The sequence below is a fragment of the Eumetopias jubatus genome, unplaced genomic scaffold, assembly GCF_037043125.1.
Source record: "Eumetopias jubatus isolate StellerSeaLion01/CBP00866 unplaced genomic scaffold, mEumJub1_p1.0 scaffold_15, whole genome shotgun sequence".
In the NCBI taxonomy this organism is placed as follows: Eukaryota; Metazoa; Chordata; class Mammalia; order Carnivora; family Otariidae; genus Eumetopias; species Eumetopias jubatus.
The window spans coordinates 16,668,143-16,674,236 of NW_028274821.1; positions in this window are offsets into that span (position 1 = coordinate 16,668,143).

The following is a 6,094-nucleotide window of genomic DNA, read 5'->3' on the forward strand; positions in this document are numbered from 1 at the left end:
AGTGGTTAAACACAACTTCCTAGATTTTCACAGAAGACTGAGCCGGGCAGGAAACAAAAAATAGAGAAATCAGGGAGCCCAATTTGTAAAACAAATTGGACATAAAAGCCTGGCCTTGGCATATCCCTCTCAAATTCCCCCAGTCTGGTCTGATCAAGTCAGAGTCTCAATCAAAAGGAAGGGAATCTGGAGAACTAATCACTCCTTGTGCTATTTCACCATACAAGTAAGAAATTTTAGAGAAGTCACTGCTTTTTAAGAGACGGAAATTATTATAGTTGTACTCATGCACTCCTGATGCAGCAGTCAAAATGGGGAGCCCAATATCACATGTCACCTTCATCACTGGATACTTTGCATGTGGCCAGAAGATGAGGCAAGCAAGAGAGAACATGTAAGACTACATAATAGGTTTGGACACAGTAGGCTTATCCACCTTCCACCAATCAGAATTATTCCCATGATGCCACATAACAGCAAAGGTTATGGGAAATGTAGTCTACTTGTGTGCCCACAGAGAAAAGACACCAGGTTTTGGAAACACTTCGCAGTCCTGACACAAATGTGAAAAGAATCCAAGACAGTCTATAATTTCCTATCAGGTACTGTAACAAACATTTATTCAACAAATATTTACTTCCACTACTATATGCCAGGCACTGTTCACTGGAAATCCAAATCATGAAGTATGACAGATAAAGACTCTGCTCTTATGGTCCAAGAAAGGTGGATATACAAGAGGACAAAGACATAATATAAATAACTATAAAAGAGAAATTTTATTACAACCACTGCACTAACTACCAAAAAAAATTACAAGATGCTCCTATACCTGATCATTTATTCTCTATTTAACTCTACTCTTTGAACTCATTATCACTCATCATTCACCCATCATTGCTCATTGTTTTAAAAAAAAATTAAAAACTATGTTAATTATTTAATTTCTTAAGAGTGAAACAAAATCTTCCTTAGCCTATCTTTTACCCCCGGTTATAACTGGTTCAGCTCATTGAGACTAGGCAGAGCAAGTGTGTGTCCACACAGCTTTTCCTATCAAAGCCTTAAATAAAGTACATCTTTTCCTCCCGACTCCCGGTCTTCCTTTTCACAAACTAAAAATTCTCAGTGATCCCAGACATCTCTGGCAATGTAATCTGCTCATAGAGACAAGTATTGTTCACTTGAAGAATCTCTTCAGAACAACCAGCAACACAGATCAATGACATGAGGGGCAATTACAGATTCTCTCGATATCACCGATGGGAGTCATCTGTGCATTTAGAACATGGCTTTTACAGACACCTGAGTTTTAAAAATGTAGGTTTTGTTACTATTCAGGGACAGGGAGGCCAACAGATCAGGAGAGGATTACCCCTGAAAGGAGTTTGATGCGAACAGTTCCCAAGAGAAGGGGGCACCCGTGCCATGCCACGCAAGGCCACGTGGGGAAGCACCAGGTTGGTCAGGAGGCAAAGGAGTGAGGGAGAAACGCAGGAAAGAGCTTTTCTTGTGGTTTCCATGGCAAGGAACTGATCGGGGAAAGGTAAACAGGTTTAGGGTTGGCTAATTTGGATAATTGGATTTGGATCCTTTCAGCGGGCTCTGGGGTTTAGGAAGTATCTCCTCTCCTCCTCAGTACCTGGCCCTGAGGTGATTGGGGGGGGAGGGGTAGTGAGCAGAGTGTGAGAGCTCAATAAAAGTGGTTGGGGCAGGGACTCTGAATTGGTCACTATGCATTTGAAAGAGCCCACTCAGGGGCATCGCTTACTATCCTAAGAACTGGCTGGCCCTGGGAGTGGGGGGCAGTCTTTAGTCTTTGCAGGGTCAGCAAGGCCACAAATGTCAAAGCATCACAATAAAAAGACATGCTTAATACAAATTGATTTGTGCATATTGACCCACAAGGGAAAATACCGGATCCCAAATCTTACACGTGAAGAACAGAACAACTTCTGTCTTTCATGGAAAGACATTTTTTGAGATAATCCTCTGTGTTTTTCCATTTTCCCTCCTCTGGGTTCAGATTCACATCTTAGGCTCTTTGTAATTCCTTCCTTCAAGGACTTTTACAAGGTAGAAAGCTGAGTCCCAGGCTCCTGAGTCCCTGACTCAGCAAAGATTATTCTTTCTCACATAGAGCCTCAAGGAAGAGAATTTTCATCTTCAGGGTGTAGATCATGAAGAAATATGCAGTGATTATGCTGACTGGCGCGCACACACACACACACACACACACACACACAACTCCCATTATCTAGGCATGACAGAGACCTCCCTGTGAGGAGGGCACCGTGATTACTTCATTCAGCTCTTACTTATTAGGCACCTACTATGGCCAGACAGTGTGTCAGTCATCACAATAAGAGTCTGCTAGGGCTGCTGTGAGCAAGAGTCACAAACTGGATGGTTTAGTGACAGAAATGTATCATCTCCCAGTTCTGGGGGCTCGAAGTCCAAGATCAGTATGTCGGCAGGGTTGGTTCCTCTGAGGGCTGTGAGAAAGAGTCTGTTCCGTGCCTCTCACCTAACCTCTCAGGTTTTCTGGAAATCTTTGGTGTTCCTCAGCTTATAGAAACATCATCCCGATCTCTGCCTCCCTCTTCACCTGGCATGTCCCCTGTGTGCGTGTCTGTGTCTAGAGTTCTCCCTTTTAGAAGTCATATTGGATTAGGACCCAACCTGGTGAGCTCATTTTAACTTGATCCCCTCTGTAAAGTCCCTATCTCTAAATAAGATCACATTCTGGGGCATCTGGGTGGCTCAGTCTTTGCTCAGTTAAGCATCTGCCTTCGGCTCAGGTCATGATCCCAGGGTCCTGGGATCGAGCCCTGCATTGGGCTCCCTGCTCGGCAGGGAGCCTGCTTCTCCCTCTGCCTGCCGCTCTGCCCACTTGTGCAATCTCTCTGTCAAATAAATAAAATCTTTTAAATAAATAAATAATAAATAAGATCACATTCTGAGGAACCGGGGGGTTAACACGCCAACCTGTCTTTTTTTTTTTTTTAAGGACACAATTCAGCTAATAAAAATTAGGGAGAAAGTCATGAACAGACAAGTTTCTTCCTCTCAGAGAGTGTGCATCCCTCTGATATTTTGTCAAGTTCCGACCCATTCAATGAGAGGTTACTTCTAAACTGATCTCAAGAAAATAAAGGTTTTTTTTCCTGAATGTATGAACCAACAATACACAGATCACACAACTTGTTCATAATGCAAAGGAAAGAGGTCAAAGCAGCATTAGAAAATAACAGGGCAGAGGGAAGAGATAAGGTTGTTTAAAGAATGCTATAGGAGGCATTTAAGGGGTAAGTGAAGTAAGTGGGAATTCAGAGATTCAAATATGGCCAGCCAATCCCAAATCCTCCGCCATCCTTCCATGCACTTTTCCCGGAGACCAAATGTCCCACTTCTCTATTCAAACATGAACTGAGAATTCATACTTTCTCACAGCCGGCTAAAAATGTTTAACCAGAAGGGTGGAGAATGGAATTAATAATCCCTCTACAGCTCCAAGTGGCAATAGGAGGGACCTGCCAAATGGCGGGGAGGTTTTTACTGGAGCTGTGATCCATGCGGATACTACTTAGTATCATCTAGAATGTGTTCACCACTTCCTCCTTGGTACTCTCCATCCTCATCACACTTTACAAACCTAAAGCCCTGCGGTGTTGTTTTGTTTTGTTTTTGCCCTGCAGTTTTCTAACACGCTTGGGTAAAATGCCATTTTACTGACTAAGGGTTGGGGGTAGGTAAGCGGGGGAAGCAGTCAGGAAAGATTTTGTCAAAATAACTCTCATGTCCCTCAGTCTGCAGAAACTTTCCCTCCACAAGCCCCCCATCCACATCATTGGCCTGGGAATTCTTGTTCATGAAGCCTGGAAACTCCCTATGCACATACTAGACAAGACAGAAACATGACACACATGGAAACTGTTGTTTTGTTCGTTTGTTTGTTTTGTGCTTAAAGCCACTGAGCTCTAAGATGTTTCTGGTCTTGGAAGAAAAAGCCAGGAAAATATTGGTCATTAAAATAATACCCCCGCCCCCTGCAAAAAATCCCTTGGTGTACATCTTAATTCTACATCATCCAGCTTAAAAAAAAAATCATCTTTATTGATTTTTTAAATTAAAACTAATTATTCCAGGTTCATGAGGGGATAGGGGCTTTAAGTTTTCTCTAAGTTCTCCCTTCCAAAACACCGTCCCCCACCCGCCCCCCAGAAATTAAGAATTAAATTCCTAAAAGTAATGTTATAGGAATGTGTGGACACTCATCCCTTGGATAGTTAAATGGCTTCGTGCTATGGGAAATACTCATCTACTTCTTAGAATTTAAATCTCTCATCCAGACAGATTCAAGGCAAGAGTCAGGCTGCTCTTTCTAATTCATGTTTCAGAGAGGACTCCCAGTTGCCATCTAGACAGTTCTGCCTCATGTCCTGCTTTTACCTTGCTCACGCCTTCCCCTTCAGCCCACGAGAACAAATGCCTGTCCAACTGCCCTCAATGGACTGTGCAGTGAAATATTCTTTAAAAATAAACTCTTCAGTGAAAGAGCCCAGATATTTGCTCAAAACGACCAGTAAATTGTTTTTTACCACACTAGATTTTCACAGAGATGGTATTAACTATTTTGCTGCTAGTCCCCAGAGGTCAGGGATAAGAACTGCCAAAAGGCAAGGCATTGTGATCAAATGTAAAACAAAAAGCAAAAAACAATCTGAACGATAAGCAGATTGAAAGAAAGCCGGGCTCAGGCCCCACATCCCGGAGTCACGTCTGTTTCCCTCATCCATTCAACGAACACAGAGTGCTTGCTATGTGCTAAGCATTATACCAGACACCAAGGATAAAAAGATGGTTAACATGGTCCCTGTCCTCAAGGTTTTCACAGCATAGCAGGGTTGGCAGATGGACAAACAAAAGCAGCGATACATTTCAAAAGAAGTATTTACAGAGAGGATTCTGATAACTGTAAAGAAGGAGTCATTTTCTCTATTTGGGAATAGCTGTAGGAGAAAATGGGGGGATCTAGAGAAACGGTGCCATCTGAACTGAGCCCTGAAGGGTGACAAGATGTATGGGAAAGAAGCCCCAGCAAACTGAAAGCGACGAGTCTAGAACACAAAGCAATGTAGCTGCATTCTTACTGTCACTCCCAGACGTGTTTTGCTTGGGTTTTACTTAATGAGTAAATTCGGTATAAAACTAGAATCTCCAGATGCTTGAAGATCTAGCAACATTGTGCCCATATTCCCAGCTGGAAAAACTCGCTTTTAGACAAGACATATTTTCTCTAGTTTTGCTCTTTACTTTTTTCCTACCCTGCCTGGCCCCTTAGACAAGCGAGTTGATGGCAAGCAATGATGGACGATCAGTGGAGAAAAGTCAAAAGTAGGCTGGTTACAAAGGCTCTGGGATGCCTACCTGAGCAGCTTATTTTTAGCTCAATGTTTCTGTGACTGTGCCTCACAGAACTGGTCACCCACAAGTTGGATCAAATAGCTGATCTGTTTTTCCTTAAAAATCTTTTTTTTTTTTTTTTTTTTTTTTTTAATATTGGGACTGGTTGCCACTCTTCCATGTTGGTATATTGGGGAAAAATGTCTGTTACTTATAACCCCAACTACCTGCTCAGGGAGACAGTTTCTGTTAAATAGAAAACCCTTAGTTCTATTGAGGGTTTGGGATTTACAAGTTTTGGAAAATACAGAGTTCCCAAGGCTCTCCAAGACAAAGGAAGGACACGAGGAAAGATGGGGGAAAGACACCAAGAAAGGAGTCAGTGAGACCTTGAAGCTTGGGCACCAATGGGCCAAAGGATCAATGAGAAACTCTCAGTGGCAGAATGTCCCAAAGGACTTTTAAAGCAGGGATGGTGAATGTATGGTTTCAGGTTATTTGCTGCTCAGTGAACAATGTGGGACACACACACCCCACGCCCCGTTGATGTGGCTCCTGCTTTTCAGTAATGTCAACCTCAAAATGCTTATGTGGCCTTGAGGACTTAGATATCCAGAGACTCACAGAAGTCTTCTGAAGATGTTTAGACTTCTTTAATTTGATATTAGACAGAGACATGGAACTGGCA